Source organism: Schistocerca gregaria, chromosome 6 (assembly GCF_023897955.1).
Source record: "Schistocerca gregaria isolate iqSchGreg1 chromosome 6, iqSchGreg1.2, whole genome shotgun sequence".
Taxonomy (NCBI): Eukaryota; Metazoa; Arthropoda; class Insecta; order Orthoptera; family Acrididae; genus Schistocerca; species Schistocerca gregaria.
In genome coordinates, this window is record NC_064925.1 from 162941887 (window position 1) to 162963332 (window position 21446).

Sequence of the window (21446 nt, forward strand, 5' to 3'; positions counted from 1 at the left end):
GTTGCGGAAGTAATAAAAAGCACAGAACTGTATGCATTTGTAGGAATCAAACAGTATTTTCAGATCGAGGTGTAACGTACATAGCGAGAGAGATACATTCTAATAATGTAAATGATTCAGTAGTCTGTTACGGCGAATTAGACATTTCACAAGTAGCCGGTCGTGTTAGAAACATAGATCCATGACTTGTATATAAATATATTATGAGTTCTGACAACTCTTTCCTTTCAGCTTATAGCATTTTTACACCTTGATGCAAGATAACTACTACATTTTTATGCATGTTGCGAATAATTGTATAGAATAAGTTACTTCAGTACTTCAGTGTTTTTCTATTTAAAGTTTCATTTCAGAATTTCTCATACAGTGATGAATAAAGATGTAGGTTCTGCTACAGCCGTGATGCAGTGACGATTCTAGCACGTTAAGTTAATGATTGTAAGACGACTTTTTCTTGTCATTAATCAATGCTGAAGTTCAAGAGAGGTTATTTCTTCATTTTAGGTTAATAAGCCATTTTTTTTTCAGCTGCTACTGAATGCTTCTAAGATAGTCCGCCTACTTAGCTGAGTGGAGCCGGCACGTTAGATCAGCGTGTTCGGTTAGAGGGTTAGCTGCCCTCTGTAATAAAAAAAACTGAGTCAACCGCTCACAACTGAACTTGAACATGGGATATCGCACCGAACAAATGCAACGAACAAAATCGAACAAAATGAGAACAATAAAAAGAAGTGGTAACATACTTGCCTTCCATGCAGCGGGCCCGGGTTCGATTCCCGGCCGGGTTGGAGATTTTTCTCCGCTCGTGGACTGGGTGTTGTGTTGTCCTCAGCATAATTTCATTCCCATCAGCGGCACGCAAATTTCCGAATGTGGTGTCGACTGAAATAAGACTTGTGCTCGGCGGCCGAACTTCCCCGAATGGGACTTCCCGACCAACAGTGGCACAGGCTCATTTCATTTGTTTCGCTTCTAGGATAAATCTTTTTTGTATTCCGTAATAGAGTAAGTTATATCTTTATTAGTTGCTTTATAAGTTATGTCTTTAGAAAGTTTTACTTATTTTGCTGTTATGATTAACTATGTACGGCTATACATTTCTGACTCCACGCACAGACAAGTTGACATTTGACCTTGTGACACTACTTACTATTTCCTGTTCGATTATCATCATGTAACCATTAGTATGATTTAATGAGAAATGAAATATTATTACTGTAACAAAAAGGGGGTACCTGTGATAATCACTGACCCAATACTCAGTGACTCAATGTGTAATACGTTACGGAAACTGAACTGGCTATACAGTAACAAGAAATAACATTCATTATTAACTTATGATGACTGGAGCTCAAGTCCCTTCTAATGCATGAGAAGGAGTTGCATGTATACTTACATATATTTTTTTCTTAAATACGTACCACAAAATTTGGATATATGAACTTCATAATTTGACAGGTATCATGTAATTTCACTGTGCGTGTGAATGCATCTTCGAGCAAAACTAATTTTCTATTGTATGATAATTTAAATCAGAAGTAAATACTATGTATATATCAACCCTGGGATCTACGATTAATTGTAATTTTTTAAATGTCTGTCGCCATTAACGTATTTAGACAAATCTGTATGCTATTAAGTGATGTTACATGTCACTCATATTGTATGCTCTGGATCAAAACGTGTACTACATGGTATGCTGTATACTGCACCATCAGAAAATGAATTTGAATAGAATACGTTTGCCACCATGTCGTTGGCTTGAGCTTAATATTGTTGGACGTCAGTATTTCTTGGGAAGTTGGCCACTGATTCTGCTGTGGTATGCATACACAAACTCTGAGTCGAAGCCACACTATCGTGCTAGTAGCGCCGGAGAAGACTTCGGTATTACTTGAAGATTTTTTGGAAATTTGCTTCTCGCTGCACATAGTTGTTGCTTGTTTTCGTGCTGGAGGGATTTTGTCAGAATTGTGTATGATTTCATTGAGAGTAATATACACTCCTGGAAATTGAAATAAGAACACCGTGAATTCATTGTCCCAGGAAGGGGAAACTTTATTGACACATTCCTGGGGTCAGATACATCACATGATCACACTTGCAGAACCACAGGCACATAGACACAGGCAACAGAGAATGCACAATGTCGGCACTAGTACAGTGTATATCCACCTTTCGCAGCAATGCAGGCTGCTATTCTCCCATGGAGACGATCGTAGAGATGCTCGATGTAGTCCTGTGGAACGGCTTGCCATGCCATTTCCACCTGGTGCCTCAGTTGGACCAGCGTTCGTGCTGGACGTGCAGACCGCGTGAGACGACGCTTCATCCAATCCCAAACATGCTCAATGGGGGACAGATCCGGAGATCTTGCTGGCCAGGATAGTTAACTTATACCTTCTAGAGCACGTTGGGTGGCACGGGATACATGCGGACGTGCATTGTCCTGTTGGAACAGCAAGTTCCCTTGCCGGTGTAGGAATGGTAGGACGATGGGTTCGATGACGGTTTGGATGTACCGTGCACTATTCAGTGTCCCCTCAACGATCACTAGAGGTGTACGGCCAGTGTAGGAGATCGCTCCCCACACCATGATGCCGGGTGTTGGCCCTGTGTGCCTTGGTCGTATGAAGTCCTGATTGTGGCGCTCACCTGCACGGTGCCAAATACGCATACGACCATCATTGGCACCAAGGCAGAAGCGACTCTCATCGCTGAAGACGACACGTCTCCATTCGTCCCTCCATTCACGCCTGTCGCGACACCACTGGAGGCCGGCTGCACGATGTTGGGGCGTGAGCGGAAGACGGCGTAACGGTGTGCGGGACCGTAGCCCAGCATCAAGGAGACGGTTACGAATGGTCCTCGCCGATACCCCAGGGGCAACAGCGTCCCTAATTTGCTGGGAAGTGGCGGTGCGGTCCCCTACGGCACTGCGTAGGATCCTACGGTCTTGGCGTGCATCCGTGCGTCGCTGCGGTCCGGTCCCAGGTCGACGGGCACGTCCACCTTCCGCCGACCACTAGCGACAACATCGATGTACTGTGGAGACCTCACGCCCCAAGTGTTGAGCAATTCGGCGGTACGTCCACCCGGCCTCCCGCATGCCCACTATACGCCCTCGCTCAAAGTCCGTCAACTGCACATACGGTTCACGTCCACGCTGTCGCGGCATGCTACAAGTGTTAAAGACTGCGATGGAGCTCCGTATGCCACGGCAAACTGGCTGACACTGACGGCGGCGGTGCACAAATGCTGCGCAGCTAGCGCCATTCGACGGCCAACACCGCGGTTCTTGGTGTGTCCGCTGTGCCGTGCGTGTGATCATTGCTTGTACAGCCCTCTCGCAGTGTCCGGAGCAAGTATGGTGGGTCTGACACACCGGTGTCAATGTGTTCTTTTTTCCATTTCCAGGAGTGTAGGTATCTTTGTTGTGCCCAGATACATGATCATTGACTATAGACATTTTGCAATAATTGAAGTTGTTGCTAATCAGTCTGTCGGTGAAAAGGAAAGGTCCGAGTAAAGTCTGTCAGTATTTAAGTTGTCAGTTTTCAGAATATAGTAAATTAAAAGTTTTTATTGGTTTCTTTCAATTTTTTACACTGCTTAAGACTTGTTGACGAAACACCTCCTGACCATTCAATTTATATATAAAAAAAATAGCAGTTGTTGTATCAGTAGTTGTTACCATGCATTGCACTCTCCATGGATCGCAGTATTTCTATTGAATTATTTTAGCATGTTATGGGATTCATAATATTCACGCAGTTCCAGCGGCAATGCGACATAAGTCGTCCGTTGTGTGCAGGAGCATTATTGTATTAATCGTTAGGAGATGTTAGAAAGTATTTTTATAACTGCAGTCGCATACAAGAGGTTTTATTTTTCATGATTTATATTGTCTGAGATGTAACTACACACATTTCCGTACGTTTTCACAAGGACTATGATAATTACAGATACTGTAGTAAATATGTCTTTTACCAGATCAAAATAATTAAAAATATTGAACTAAACAACTTGCTGGAGCATTATTTAAAATAGCAACTACATTATACGGGGTGAACATTAATAACATCGACAAATTGCGAAGACGATTCCTGATTGGAAATGGAGGAAAAAAGGTCCCATGAACATTTGTTCGGAAATGCATCGTTGCCATGGTAGATGGCATTGAGAAATGACAATTAGTGCGACCACGTGCCGTGTGTGATTGACACAACGTACAGTAAGTAGCAGAAACGTCCGGTATTCATGTCGGGAGCAAGCCAAGATGGCATTTATGTACGGGCAAGCAGATGGAAACGGTCGAGAGGCACCACAGTTGTACCAAAACAAGTTCTCTCACAGACACCAACCCATCACTTCACATCCTAGCCCATTTTGGGCTTTTGTGTGATCAGGGGTCCTGTCAGACAGACGAATGTGCAGGCAGTGGGTGGTGGTGGTGGGGGAGGGGGGGGGGGGGTAGCGGACTGTGTATACACGAGATCTGGAGAATATGGTTCTACAGTATACTGAGATGAACACTTGTACATGGTCCAAGCAAGTGGCCCGCCAACATGGTATAAGACAAAGTACAATTATGTGTGTTACTATCACTATCATCTGCAAGAGTGCAAGGATTATCCGCAGCGGAATTCCCTCTACGGGAAGGACTTTGTTATGGCTTCCGCACCAGACCATCACAGTTATCAGATTTCTTACATCAATCATGTTTACAGTACGCTGCGTCAATCAGACAGCCTGCAACACACGCACAAGGAATACACGAGACGTGTTCGGAGGATCTATCTTCGTCAGCGCTATCTACCGTGACAACAAAGCATTTCTGGACGCATGTTCATAAGATCTTTTCTCTTCGATTGCCACTCAGGAATACGACCCTGCCGTTTGTCGGTTTTATTAAGATTCACCCTGTATAAAGTGTGTGGTTTTTTTTTTTTTTTTTTTTTTTTTTTTTTTTTTTTTTTTTTTTTGTTATCAGTCTACTGACTGGTTTGATGCGGCCCGCCACGAATTCCTTTCCTGTGCTAACCTCTTCATCTCAGAGTAGCACTTGCAACCTACGTCCTCAATTATTTGCTTGACGTATTCCAATCTCTGTCTTCCTCCACAGCTTTTGCCCTCTACAGCTCCCTCTACTACCATGGAAGTCATTCCCCCATGTCTTAGCAGATGTCCTATCATCCTGTCCCTTCTCCTTATCAGTGTTTTCACATATTCCTTTCCTCTCCGATTCTGCGTAGAACCTCCTCATTCCTTACGTTATCAGTCCACCTAATTTTCAACATTCGTCTATAGCACCACATCTCAAATGCTTCGATTCTCTTCTATTCCGGTTTTCCCACAGTCCATAGTTTCACTACCATCCAATGCTGTACTCCAGACGTACATCCTCAGAAATTTCTTCCTAAAATTAAGGCCGGTATTTCATATTAGTAGACTTCTCTAGGCCAGAAATGCCTTTTTTGCCATAGCGAGTCTGCTTTTGATGTCCTCCTTGTTCCGTCCGTCATTGGTTATTTTACTGCCTAGGTAGCAGAATTCCTTAACTTCATTGACTTCGTGACCATCAGTCCTGATGTTAAGTTTCTCGCTGTTCTCATTTCTACTACTTCTCATTACCTTCGTCTTTCTCCGATTTACTCTCAAAGCATACTGTGTACTCATTAGACTGTTCATTCCATTCAGCGGATCATTTAATTCTTCTTCACTTTCACTCAGGATAGCAATGTCATTAGCGAATCGAATCATTGATATCCTTTCACCATGTATTTTAATTCCGCTACTGAACCTTTCTTTTATTTACATCATTGCTTCCTCGATGTACAGATTGAAGAGTAGGGGCGAAAGGCTACAGCCTTGTCTTACTCCCTTCTTAATACGAGCACTTTTCGTTCTTGATCGTCCACTCTTATTATTCCTTCTTGGTTGTTGTACATATTGTATATGACCCGTCTCTCCCTATAGCTTACCCCTACTTTTTTCAGAATCTTGAAGAGCTTGCACCATTTTATATTGTCGAACGCTTTTTCCAGGTCGAAACTACTTTGTTTCACGTGTCGGTTTCAAAAATGACCGAGCCAACCAAACCTGATTTGTTCTGAACAGCCAGGCAATAGTCGGACAGTGGCGTCCAAACAAAGTAGACACGTTTGTTTCAACTGATGTTAATAAATCTTATACATCTGTTCTGGGACGAGAGATCTGTTTCACAATAGAGCAGGGCTAAAGGTTTCCGAAAGTCGGCTACTAGCGTGCCTATCGAATCAACCTTAAGCGGGTCGGTATTGATGAATTGCTTGCGTATTTCTCAACCATACAGGGTGTCAGACGTCTTGCCAGTATCAAAACGCACAGCTGTCGGCTAATTCCTCATGTCACCCCAAAACGACTTCCTCAACTACGATGGCTTCTTCTATTAAGATAATTTCAGTAAGCATAAAATACACTCCTGGAAATGGAAACAAGAACACATTGACACCGGTGTGTCAGACCCACCATACTTGCTCCGGACACTGCGAGAGGGCTGTACAAGCAATGATCACACGCACGGCACAGCGGACACACCAGGAACCGCGGTGTTGGCCGTCGAATGGCGCTAGCTGCGCAGCATTTGTGCACCGCCGCCGTCAGTGTCAGCCAGTTTGCCGTGGCATACGGAGCTCCATCGCAATCTTTAACACTGGTAGCATGCCGCGACAGCGTGGACGTGAACCGTATGTGCAGTTGACGGACTTTGACCGAGGGTGTATAGTGGGCATGCGGGAGGCCGGGTGGACGTACCGCCGAAATGCTCAACACGTGGGGCGTGAGGTCTCCACAGTACATCGATGTTGTCGCCAGTGGTCGGCGGAAGGTGCACGTGCCCGTCGACCTGGGACCGGACCGCAGCGACGCACGGATGCACGCCAAGACCGTAGGATCCTACGCAGTGCCGTAGGGGACCGCACCGCCACTTCCCAGCAAATTAGGGACACTGTTGCTCCTGGGGTATCGGCGAGGACCATTCGCAACCGTCTCCATGAAGCTGGGCTACGGTCCCGCACACCGTTAGGCCGTCTTCCGCTCAGCCCCAACAACGTGCAGCCCGCCTCCAGTGGTGTCGCGACAGGCGTGAATGGAGGGACGAATGGAGACGTGTCGTCTTCAGCGATGAGAGTCGCTTCTGCCTTGGTGCCAATGATGGTCGTATGCGTGTTTGGCGCCGTGCAGGTGAGCGCCACAATCAGGACTGCATTCGACCGAGGCACACAGGGCCAACACCCGGCATCATGGTGTGGGGAGCGATCTCCTACACTGGCCGTACACCTCTGGTGATAGTCGAGGGGACACTGAATAGTGCACGGTACATCCAAACCGTCATCGAACCCATCGTTCTACCATTCGTAGACCGGCAAGGGAACTTGCTGTTCCAACAGGACAATGCACGTCCGCATGTATCCCGTGCCACCCAACGTGCTCTAGAAGGTGTAAGTCAACTACCCTGGCCAGCAAGATCTCCGGATCTGTCCCCCATTGAGCATGTTTGGGACTGGATGAAGCGTCGTCTCACGCGGTCTGCACGTCCAGCACGAACGCTGGTCCAACTGAGGCGCCAGGTGGAAATGGCATGGCAAGCCGTTCCACAGGACTACATCCAGCATCTCTACGATCGTCTCCATGGGAGAATAGCAGCCTGCATTGGTGCGAAAGGTGGATATACACTGTACTAGTGCCGACATTGTGCATTCTCTGTTGCCTGTGTCTATGTGCCTGTGGTTCTGTCAGTGTGATCATGTGATGTATCTGACCCCAGGAATATGTCAATAAAGTTTCCCCTTCCTGGGACAATGAATTCACGGTGTTCTTATTTCAATTTCCAGGAGTGTATTTGTCTTTAGTGGTAGTTCGGCCCTAAAAATTTTTGTAATGGCAAAGTCGTTGATAAGATCTTAAAATGAAGACATTGTCTTCCTCCGTCACACAGGATCGATGTATCGAAACTCACTTTCGGAAAGGTGTCTCTTCTACAGGCGAATACTATCTCGAAGGTGTTGGATTACTGGAAGCCTAACGAAAATAACTTGAAGTTCATCTCTTGTTTGATTCTCCTCATCAGTGATGAAGTACACCGTGTCAACGATCTTTCGATAAATTTTTGCAGACTACGGGGATAGCCAGATACTATTAAGCCAAGATTCTGGAAACCCTACGTTTCCGAGAATATTAAATGTGAAACAGCTCACGTGGGGTAGATTTATGATTGCCTTCCTCGCGTTTTATAGAACAACCTCGACAGGAAATTCCACTTTTATGTGCAATCAAACCGCTTGGTTAATTTCGATAGACTGCACTATAAATCAGCTAAGAGAGTTACAAGGTAGAATTGTCGTTACTCAGTACTACACAAGGACTTCTTTAACTCTGCTTAATAGTTCTTGCGATGATTATCTTATTAAGAACAAGATCAGAAGATTTACATCACATTAACAGTATTAAAACACTGGGAAGACTGAACGTGTAGCACTAATACAACATCTGACGTAAGTACCTCAAATAATGGAGGTGTTCCCGCCTAAGGAATATGCGAAGTACCACAGCTTAGGTTTTATGACTGTTCCTGTAAAACTGGAAGGTCTGGTGTAAGCTGCAGCGGATACAAGGATTTCTCATTTACAAAGTATACTGACGGATATTAGATTTTGGTGAACTGCCGTCTTGGAGAGACAGCCCTCGCAATTACGAGGAGTGCCACATACATTTGAGCAGCCGCCTGAGTGAGACACACATTATAACCAAAAGGCAATATCGGATTCCATATGATCACCATCACTTTGCCAGGACGACACACGTGGGTCCGGTTTACTGCTTTCTAAGTATACATGTTTTCCATCTTTCACGCAGTTTCCTCGCCGTGAAGGGACAGCAATCTATTGTCGACAGCTGACACATGTTTTTGTACACTGCTGTCCAAAATTAAAGCAACAAACGGAAATTCTACAAGGTTGCGTTTGTTTTACCATAAAACGATATAAACAGGTGACAGTAAAGTAGGAACAACGTAAAGAATATAGGACGTAATCAACTGCAACACGCATAACGGTAGACAAAAATGTTCTTCGTTTTTTCCCAACTTTACAGATTTGCATGCACATTCTGACAACTGATTAACTTGCTCGGTATGGGATGTGACCACCTCTGTCACGAATACAGGCCCGACAACGATGGGATATGTTGTGAATGATGTCATTAATTTCATGTTGAGGCAGTAACACCCAATGTTCTTGAAGAGCTGCTCTCAAGTGCTGAAGAGCTGTTGGTGGATGCTGACGTGACGCAACCCGTGTCCCTAGTGCATCCCACTCATTCTCTATGGGATTCAAATCGGGAGAGACAGCAGTCCACAGCATTCGTGCAATATATTCCGTTTCGAAAAAAACAACAACCGCTCGTGCTCTGTGATGTAGAACATTATCTTCCATCAAAACGTGTCTGAGCCCACAGCATCTCACAATAATAGCGCTTGAGATCCCAAGATCCACACACGGCTCTTGACACCAGTTAGATCTCGCTGATTCACATGTACAGTTCATGAAGAGGTGTTCGAGTGGTCAACATAATCCCAGGCCACACCATTAGGGATCCTCCTCAATATCGGTGTCTTTACACAATGTTTGGGTCCCGAACCCGTGTTCCTCGTTCTCTCCAGATGCGAATCGGTCGAGAATACGCTCCATACCTAATCAAGACTCATCTGTGAAAGAACATTGGCCCACCGTTCGATCGTCCAGGTGGCATGTTGACGGATTCACTCTAGACGTTCCCTTCTGTGAAGACACTCCAGAGGTAAACAGACAGCAGGTCTCCAACAATAAAGGCCACTCTGCTAAAGCCTTCTGTACGCAGTTTACCTCGATACAACACGTCCAGTGGACGCTACGAGATCAGACGCCAGTTGCAGTCCAGTAGTAAAGCGGTACAGTGGTGCCCTTACAGCCAAATAACGGTCCTCTCTTTCTGATGTCACATGTGATAGGCCCTGTGCCGATCTCCGGGATATAGTTTCTGTCTCCGAGAAGCAACAGAACGATTCACATTAAGCCATCGGGCCACATCAGTTAGCGACTGTCCTGTTTCCGCAACAAAGAGTCTCTAGGCGTCTTCTCTGTGTCATGCTGCATCGTCTGTGACTGTTTACACAGTGCTTGTAGATATGGGACTACCCTGGAAACACTATCCCGCTTGATGGGTGCCCTGATGTCATTGCTAGCGTGGTTGAGTGCTTGTCCGTAGATCGAAGTTCCATCTTTCGCGCAGAACACCAACATAACGATCTCTGATGACAGTTTGATTATATCCTGAATTAGACACAAGACGACGAAACAGCCGTTTATTGTTTTAATTTTGGACACCAATGTATTTAATCACAGAATGCAGGCTTTCACGCCCGATTTGCTTTACTGTTGATATTTCTTTGTGAGCATTACGCCGTGCTGCAAGCCATAATTGTTTGTCTTAAGTTTCGTCTTCCAGTGCTGGAGACATCATAGAGTTTCTAACGACTCAGAAATTAGTTAGTTAGCCGACCTGTTCATACGGGATGGTTACAACTGAAGTGCAGCAACTCACAGAGGTCTAGTGTCAGCTGTAATTATCGTACGGCAGCGAAACTTGGTAGATATTCTAATGCGTTAATACGGAACCTACTTATACTGGAAAAAATTAGTTCCAATTTTAACCGCCAAGTGAAAGTCTGATACTATGAATGCAAGAAAGAGGTATAGAAATGGTTTCATATGTAGTGGATTAGGAACGGCATGTGGCCATAAAAGGTCATACAAGTGAGATACGTATAATGTTTATTTTATTATCAACAACCGCTTACGCAATTTGTTCAATATGAACACAGGATACGTCGACGAGATGCTTTACAGCACCAGATTTCCACTTGGTGGCCAAAATTGGAAATAATTTTTTTTCCAGCGTAAATCGGTTCCACATCGACGCATTAGCATATTTACCATGTTTCTCTGCCATACGATAATTACAGGCCACATTGGATCTCAGCTACATTTCATTTACAACCATCCGGTATGTGCCCAAGCAATGGCCGGTTTGAAAAGTCATCATTTCGCTACCTAAGATCGCGGAAGCGTGCCGAGGTATGTTATAGAGCTTGTAGTAGGAAAGACTTGTCACTGTTTGTTGTAGCTGTGGTTTTAGCAAGACCTAATAATTACTGCGCTGGTGTGTACAGAGAGGCCATAGAAATTCAAAAAAACAAAAACAATTTTAACACTATTTGACGGCACTTCGGCGACTTGGGCGTGGATGGGAACGAAATGATGATGATGATGACAACACAACACCCAGTACCTGAGCGGAAAAAATCTCTCACCCAACCGGGAACCGAACCCGGGCCCTTTTTTTAACTTTTTTTTTTAAATCTCATTTTGATCGTTGTAGTTCGTTGCAATTGTTCGTGGCGGACGTCCCCTGAGGCCCGTTGACGTTCGTTATTGATCCATTCACTCAGTTTTTTTATTACAGAAGGCAGCTAACCCTCTGACCGAACACGCTGAGCTACCGTGCCGGCGGCCCTTAGGATTGATATTCTGCCGCTTTAACCACCCAGCTACCGGGGCGAACAACTTTAACAGTAATGAAGAACAATTAAAAATAGGACAAGTTGTGGACCTTAGTGCCGAACAAATTGCACAGCTATAACTATTCCACACTACAAGCTGCTTGAGATAAGTCCGCGCTATACTGTGATCTTAGGTAGCGGTCTGATGACGTCACGTACCGAGCATTGTGTGGATACATACAAACAGTTCGGCTTTCTGAGCTTTTTTGACGTTGTACCTTCTTTGTGAGTCGTTAAGGGCTCTGATGATGGCTCCAGCACTGGAAGACAAAATGTTATTCGGAGAACTGTGCCTTGGACCACTGTCAAATTCCCATAAAACAGTTATCTTCGTATTTAATTATCAGACTCGGTCCTAATGGTCCTGTCCTTTTTAGACGAAATTAGTAAGGTCTTAAAAGCATATTTACCATTCACCCTTCTCTCCATTCTCAAAGATAGATCACTATATCTGGTCGAGTCATAAAGTGACAAGTACACCCTAATATAAGTCTTGCTGAAGCCGTTGTGATCATCTGCATGCAGAATGCTAGGACTCATTTTACCAGCACATATGTAGTTGCATGACGTCAAGGTGTTCACCCTATCTACAGTTCTACTTTACTGTCACTAAAGTCTAAGGTCTTCGCTAATCGCTACAGCAAATTTTGTGTCGTCTCGTTGTCACTGTAGGGTTGTACTGTGGGAAGCAAGGAGGTGATGTTGTTCGGTGACCATTATCCTCTTTCTACAACACAACTGCACGCATGTATTAACTGGGTTCTTTATTCATAAGAATAAGAAAGTTACTTAAATGAAGCTAGTTCAGGTGGTACAAGGTCATCTGTAATAGTCCATTAGCCTCACTGCTGGTGTAGTACAAGTCTGCTATGTCTGGTCACTAGGTACTGAGCTACTCTGAACTAGAGGCTGAGCTGACTGCGACTGCGACTCCCACTGAACTGCGACTGATGATTCAACTCATACGCTTACTGGATGTCTAACTGGGCCTCTGGTCCGCGGCGGCGATCTAAATGCTGGCAGGCTGGCAGCTGAGAGGGCGTTGGCGGCCCGTTTCTTGCCAGTCTGTCTTTGGCCTCTATCGATCTCTTTGAAAGCTCTTTGCCACCCAGAGTGCTGGCGCCAGCTTATGCTAGCACAGTAAACATGTTCGACTATTTTTCTGGATCAAAGTACTGCAAATTACTGACTAGGAATTAATGAAAGTGAGTTTTTTGGTGAGAAAGGTATCGAGCAGGCACATTTAACTGCTGAGTTTATGGTGATAGAGTGCTTTTCTTTCTTTCTTTTTTCACACTCATATCCTGGCCTGTTACTACAGAACCTGATGTGCTGGGGAGGACTCTTCTCTGATTGGAAACAGAAAACAAACTCTTTGGGTGACCTGACAACCAGGTGTTACCTCCCACCTGTGTCGAGCTTGCAATGCGAATTTCACCTGCCCTGTTGCTTTTCTATTCGAGTCTGACATGTACTTGCAAGTCCGGTACGCCATTTAGAGACACTACTCGATTACATTCGCCAATGACAGAGATACAAACAGATTATGTAAAATAACGTGACCTGTCCAATCAACCCGTCCCAACAGCCAAGCGTGTTAATACTATTGCTTCTGGGAAGGATAGGTAGACCTGCCGAGGATGATTTCTGCCCAGCAGATTACCGACGATGGGTCGCCGTGCCGGCCAGCCAGCAGGTGGTTTTTAGGCTGATTCCCACATTCTGCTAGGTGAATGCCGGGTTGTTTACCAGGTTAGACCCTCACACAATATTTAGAAAACTTACTCACACTTGTACACAGAATGTTCTCTATATGCATGCAGACAGGGTATGCTTCTTTTGTCCTGGGTGGTAGTGGGAGTGGGGAGTAAATAGGAGGCATGTCCTTCGCTGTTTGGTCTACTTAAACACTCTCTCAGCATCAGCTGTCTGACGCACTGACCTGGTTCCACTACAGAGGAGCAAATACGTACACTGCCACGCCACTGAACGCAAAATGTTAAGAGAGCTCTATTGGAAGTAAATACGACACTAGTGTCACTGAAATTTCGCACCAGGAAGGACAGGGAACAACGCTTTTTGTAGTAAATATAATTCCTCCTCCTCTTTAGTAAATGATTAAATACTATTTTTCTTACTAAATGGGAGCGCGAGGGGGGGAAATTATCTTGAAGGTGGTGAGCGGCAGTAAGAATCTACACAATCGTTGGTTTTTGGTCCGTTAGTAACGAAATGATGCGTTACAGGGTGATAAAATCTGGTAAATTTTAACGCCATACTTTATCATTACGTAATAATGTTTCTTTGAAAAGGCACAGAAACTTTTATAATAACCCTGAATAAACATAAAATCCTTTTCCTTACTAGATCATGCATTACGCAGCCACAGCTGCAGTAATGGCGGTCGCTCAGTTGCATCACTGTATTAATAACTTTTCAACTTCACCTGCGTCTCACTATTATAATTCTGAAACACACGCAATTACGACATGATATGATACATTTGATAGTATAAGACACCACATAAAATGCACATATTGTTTAGCCACAAAATTGAGGAGCGCCTTTTGTAATCGATGCCAGAAGGGCAGGTTAGCTACGAAGGAGACAGGCCAAGGCAGATTGATCTCTCAGTTGTTTTAAAAGTAAAAAGGAAAAGTAAATACAACCAAAGATGGCGTTCGTCGTTTAAAATATCGTCTCTGTTCCAGGGGAAAACAGCAGACAGCGTTCTATTACGTTTTATTATAGAACACAGTATAGTAGCAGGAACATGTTAAATTTGTAGGTAATTTCGTGGCGTACAGGGTGTGAAATTAAGTACATTAAGCTACCACCTCTAATACCAACAACTGCTCTAACACGGTACGGTATCGAATCGAACTGGATGACCGATGTGCGTATGTCATTTCACGCTGCAAATCAATTGCAGTGACCGGCGAGTGGTGGTGTATCAATCCCACGGCAATTGTTGTTGTTGTTGTTGTTGTTGTTGTGGTCTTCAGTCCTGAGACTGGTTTGATGCAGCTCTCCATGCTACTCTATCCTGTGCAAGCTTCTTCATCTCCCAATACCTACTGCAACCTACATCCTTCTGAATCTGCTTAGTGTATTCATCTCTTGGTCTCCCTCTACGATTTTTACCCTCCACATTGCCCTCCAATGCTAAATTGGTGATCCCTTGATGCCTCAGAACATGTCCTAACAACCGATCCCTTCTTCTGGTCAAGTTGTGCCACAAACTCCTCTTCTCCCTAATCCTCTTCAATACCTCCTCATTAGTAATGTGATCTACCCATCTAATCTTCAGCATTCTTCTGTAGCACCAAATTTCGAAACCTTCTATTCTCTTCTTGTCCAAACTATTTATCGTCCATGTTTCACTTCCATACATGGCTGCACTCCATACAAATACTTTCAGAAATGAATTCCTGACACTTAAATCTATACTCGAAGTTAACAAATTTATCTTCTTCAGAAACGCTTTCCTTCCCATTGCCAGTCTACATTTTATATCCTCTCTACTTCGACCATCATCAGTTATTTTGCTCCCCAAATAGCAAAACTCCTTTACTACTTTAAGTGTCTCATTTCCTAATCTAATTTCCTCAGCATCACCCGACTTAATTCGACTACATTCCATTATCCTCGTTCTGCTTTTGTTAATGTTCATCTTATATCCTCCTTTCAGGACACTGTCCATTCCATTCAACTGCTCTTCCAAGTCCTTTGCTGTCTCTGACAGAATTACGATGTCATCGGCGAACCTCAAAGTTTTTATTTCTTCTCCATGGACTTTGATACCTACTCAGAAATTTTCTTTTGTTTCCATTACTGCTTGCTCAATATACAGATTGAATAACATCGGGGAGAGGTTACAGCCTTGTCTCACTCCCTTCCCAACCACAGTCTCCCTTTCATGTCCCTCGACTCTTATAACTGCCATCTGGTTTCTGTACAAATTGTAAATAGCCTTTCGCTCCCTGTATTTTACCCTTGCCACCTTTAGACTTTGAAAGAGAGTATTCCAGTCAACATTGTCAAAAGCTTTCTCTAAGTCTACAAATGCTAGAAACGTAGGTTTGCCTTTCCTTAATCTTTCTTCTAAGATAAGTCGTAGGGTCAGTATTGCCTCACGTGTTCCAGTGTTTCTACGGAATCCAAACTGATGTTCCCCGAGGTCGGCTACTACTAGTTTTTCCATTCGTCTGTAAAGAATTCGTGTTAGTATTTTGCAGCTGTGGCTTATTAAACTGATTGTTGGGTAATTTTCACATCTGTCAACATCTACTTTCTTTGGGATTGGAATTATTATATTCTTCTTGAAGTCTGGCGGTATTTCGCCTGTTTCATACATCTTGCTCACCAGATGGTATAGTTTTGTCAGGGTTGGCTCTCCCAAGGCCGTCAGTAGTTCCAATGGAATGTTGTCTACTCCGGGGGCCTTGTTTCGACTCAGATCTTTCAGTGCTCTGTCAAATTCTTCACGCATTATCATATCTCCCATTTCATCTTCATCTACATCCTCTTCCATTTCCACAATATTGTCCTCAAGTACAGCACCCTTGTATAGACCCTCTATATACTCCTTCCATCTTTCTGCTTATCCTTCTTTGCTTAGAACTGGGTTTCCATCTGAGCTCTTGATGTTCATACAAGTGGTTCTCTTATCTCCAAAGGTCTCTTTAATTTTCCTGTAGGCAGTATCTATCTTACCCCTAGTGAGATAAGCCTCTACATCCTTACATTTGTCCTCTAGCCATCCCTGCTTAGCCATTTTGCACTTCCTGTCGATTTCATTTTTGAGACGTTTGTATTCCTTTTTGCCTGCTTCATTTACTGCATTTTTATATTTTCTCCTTTCATCAATTAAATTCAATATTTCTTCTGTTACCCAAGGATTTCTACTATCCCTCGTCTTTTTACCTACTTGATCCTCTGCTACCTTCACTACTTCATCCCTCAAAGCTACCCATTCTTCTTCTACTGTATTTCTTTCCCCCCTTCCTGTCAATTATTCCCTTATGCTCTCCCTGAAACTGTGTACAACCTCTGGTTCTTTCAGTTTATCCAGGTTCCATCTCCTTAATTTCCCACCTTTTTGCAGTTTCTTCAGTTTTAATCTACAGGTCATAACCAATAGATTGTGGTCAGAGTCCACATCTGCCCCTGGAAACGTCTTACAATTTAAAACCTGGTTCCTAAATCTCTGTCTTACCATTATATAATCTATCTGATACCTTTTAGTATCTCCAGAGTTCTTCCATGTATACAACCTTCTTTCATGATTCTTAAACCAAGTGTTAGCTATGATTAAGTTGTGCTCTGAGCAAAATTCTACCAGGCGGCTTCCTCTTTCGTTTCTTACCTCCAATCCATATTCACCTACTACGTTTCCTTCTCTCCCTTTTCCTACTACCGAATTCCAGTCACCCATGACTATTAAATTTTCGTCACCCTTCACTATCTGAATAATTTCTTTTATTTCATCATACATTTCTTCAATTTCTTCGTCATCTGCAGAGCCACTTGACATATAAACTTGTACTACTGTAGTAGGTGTGGGCTTGGTATCAATCTTGGCCACAATAATGCGTTCACTAAGCTGTTTGTATTAGCTTACCCGCATTCCTATTTTCCTATTCATTATTAAACCTACTCCTGCATTGCCCCTATTTGATTTTGTGTTTATAACCCTGTAGTCACCTGACCAGAAGTCTTGTTCCTTCTGCCACCAAACTTCACTAATTCCCATTATATCTAACTTTAACCTATCCATTTCCCTTTTTAAATTTTCTAACCTACCTGCCCGATTAAGGGATCTGACATTCCACGCACCGATCCGTAGCACGCCAGTTTTCTTTCTCCTGATAACGACATCCGCTTGAGTAGTCCCCGCCCGGAGATCCGAATGGGGGACTATTTTACCTCCGGAATATTTTACCCAAGAGGACGCCATCATCATTTAATCATACAGTAAAGCTGCATGCCCTCGGGGAAAATTACGGCCGTAGTTCCCCTTGCTTTCAGCCGTTCGCAGTACCAGCACAGCAAGGCCGTTTTGGTTATTGTTACAAGGCCAGATCAGTCAATCATCCAGACTGTTGCCCTTGCAACTACTGAAAAGGCTGCTGCCCCTCTTAAGGAACCACACGTTTGTCTGGCCTCTCAACAGATACCCCTCCGTTGTGGTTGTACCTACGGTACGGGTATCTGTATCGCTGAGGCACGCAAGCTTCCCCACCAACGGCTAGGTCCATGGTCCAAGGAGGGGGGGGGGGGGGGGGAGGGGGGCATGGCAATCCATTACCAAATGTTTTCAAAGGCAGACAGAGCGTGTTAGTCAAGGAAACGGACGAATACCCTCTCTATGCATGTAGCTCGACACATTGCCCTTTGAGCCGCAGTGGTTTCAAAAGGGCTCACCACAATACTGACGAAAACAAATATTTAAATTTAATTATTATCGCAACACACAGAGTGTAAATTGTAACAGGACGTTTTTGGCATTTGCAGACTTAGAGAAAACTTTTGACAATATTGACTGGAATATTCTCTTTCAAATTCTAAAGATGGCAGGGATAAAATACATGGAGCGAAAGACTATGTAAAATTTGTACAAAAACCAGATTGCAGGTATAAAAGTCGAGGGACACGAAAGGGAAGCAGTGGTTGAGGAGGGAGTGAGACACGGTTGTAGCTTATCCCCATTGTTATTCGTGCTATATATTGAGCAAGCAGTAAAGGAAGCAAAAGAAAAATTTGGTGTAGGAATTAAAGTTCAGGGAGAAAAATAAAAACTGTGAGGTTTGCCGATGAGACTGTAATTCTGTCAGAGACAGGCAAAGACTTGGAAGAGCAGTCGAACAGAATGGGCAATACCTTGAAAGGAGGATATAAAGCGGACATCCACAAAAGCAAAACGAGATTAATGTAATGTAGTCGAATTAAATGAGGTGATGCTGATAGGATTAGATTAAAGTAGTAAATGAATTTTACTATGTGGGAAGCAAAATGACTGATGATGGTCGAAGTAGAGAGAATATAAAATGTTGACTGCCAATGGAAAGAAAATCTTTTATGAGGAAGATAAAATTGTTAACACCGAGTATGGATGTAAGCGTCATGAAGTACGAGAGTAGGAACTTCAATAGTGGCAACTACTTATTTACAGCTCGTACAAAATAGATACATCTTTCAAAGTTTTACTGATCTTCAAAGTGGTCACCAGCATTGTGTTTAGCCCGTTTCCAGCGATGTGGAAGTCGTAGGATACTGTTAGCAGTTTCAGGTGTTGACAGTTGGAGCAGCGCGGTCTATTGTCCGACGAATTTGTAGCAGTTCTGAAGCGAATGCTGTGAAGTGTTTCCTTCAGTTTAGAAATCGAGTTGGACTTACGAGGGCTTAAACCAGGGGAGTGCAGTAGGTATATGGCACTTATCTGCCCCATCAGTCAAATAAATCAGTACCAGCTTGCACTACACATGCTTGAGCATTGTCCTGCAAAATTATGGTCAGGTCCTGTAGAAGGCGTCATCACTTCTGTCTTCACTTCAGTCTACTGACTGATTTGATGCGGCCCGCCACGAATTCCTTTCCTGTGCTAACCTCTTCATCTCAGAGTAGCACTTGCAACCTACATCCTCAATTATTTGCTTGACGTATTCCAATCTCGGTCTTCCTCTACAGTTTTTTCCCTCTACAGCTCCCTCTAGTACCATGGAAGTCATTCCCTCATGTCTTAGCAGATGTCCTATCATCCTGTCCTTTCCTTATAAGTGTTTTCCACATATTCCTTTCCTCTCCGATTCTGCGTAGATCCTCCTCATTCCTTTCCTTATCAGTCCACCTAATTTTCAACATTCGTCTATAGCACCACATCTCAAATGCTTCGATTCTCTTCTATTCCGGTTTTCCCACAGTCCATGTTTCACTATCATCCAATGCTGTACTCCAGACGTACATCCTCAGAAATTTCTTCCTCAAATTAAGGCCGGTATTTGATATTCGTAGACTTCACTTGGCCAGAAATGCCTTTTTTGCCATAGCGACTCTGATTTTGATGTCCTCCTTGCTCCGTCCGTCATTGGTTATTTTACTGCCTAGGTAGCAGAATTCCTTTAACTTCATCGACTTCGTGACCATCAATCCTGATGTTAAGTTGGTCGCTGTTCTCATTTCTACTACTTCTCATTACCTTCGTCTTTTTCCTATTTACTCTCAAACCATACTGTGTACTCATTAGACTGTTGATACCGTTCAGCGGATCATTTAATTCTTCTTCACTTTCACTCAGGATAGCAATGTCATCAGCGAATCGTATCATTGATATCCTTTCACATTGTATTTTAATTCCGCTACTGAACCTTTCTTTTATTTCCATCATTGCTTCCTCGATGTACAGATTGAAGAGTAGGGGTGAAAGGCTACAGCCTTGTCTTACACCCTTCTTAATACGAGCACTTCGTTCTTTGTCGTCCACTCTTATTATTCCCTCTTGGTTGTTGTATGTATTGTATATGACCCGTCTCTCCCTATAGCTTACCCCAACTTTTTTCAGAATCTCGAACAGCTTTCACAAATTTATATTGTCAAACGCTTTTTCCAGGTCGACAAACCCTATGAACGTGTCTTGATTTTTCTTGAGCCTTGCTTCCATTATTAGCCGTAACGTCAGAATTGCCTCTCTCGTCCCTTTACTTTTTCTAAAGCCAAACTGATTGTCACCTATTCACAATTTTCTTTTCCATTCTTCAGTATATTATTCTTGTAAGCAGCTTCGATGCATGAGCTGTTAAGCTGATTGTGCGATAATTTTCGCACTTGTCAGCTCTTGCCGTCTTCAGAATTGTGTGGATGATGCTTTTCCGAAAGTCAGATGGTATGTCGCCAGACTCGTATATTCTACACACCAACGTGAATAGTCGTTTTGTTGCCACTTCCCCTAATGATTTTAGAAATTCTGATGGAATGTTATCTATCCCTTCTGCCTCCAAATCTCTTTTAAATTCCGATTCTAATACTGGATCCCCTATCTCTTCTAAATCGACTTCTGTTTCTTCTTCTATCACATCAGACAAATCTTCACCTTCATAGAGGCTTTCAATGTATTCTTTCCACCTATCTGCTCACTCCTCTGCATTTAACAGTGGAATCCCCGTTGCACTCTTAATGTTACCACCGTTGCTTTTAATGTCGCCAAAGGTTGTTTTGACTTTCCTGTATGCTGAGTCTGTCCTTCCGACAATCATATCTTTTTCGATGTCTTCACATTTTTCCTGCAGCCATTTCGTCTTAGCTTCCCTGCACTTCCTATTCATTTTATTCCTCGGCGACTTGTATTTCTGTATTCCTGATTTTCCCGGAACATGTTTGTACTTCCTCCTTTCATCAATCAACTGAAGTATTTCTTCTGTTACCCATGGTTTCTTCGCAGCTACCTTCTTTGTACCTATGTTTTCCTTCCCAACTTCTGTAATGCCCCTTTTTAGAGACGTCCATTCCTCTTCAACTGTGTTGCCTACTGCGCTATTCCTTATTGCTGTATCTATAGAGTTAGAGAACTTCAAACGTATCTCGTCATACCTTAGTACTTCCGTATCCCACTTCTTTGCGTATTGATTCTTCCTGACTAATGTCTTGAACTTCAGCCTACTCCTCATCACTACTATATTGTGATCTGAGTCTATATCTGCTCCTGGCTACGCCTTACAGTCCAGTATCTGATTACGGAATCTCTGTCTGACCATGATGTAATCTAATTGAAATCTTCCCGTATCTGCCGGCCTTTCCAAGTATATCTCCTCCT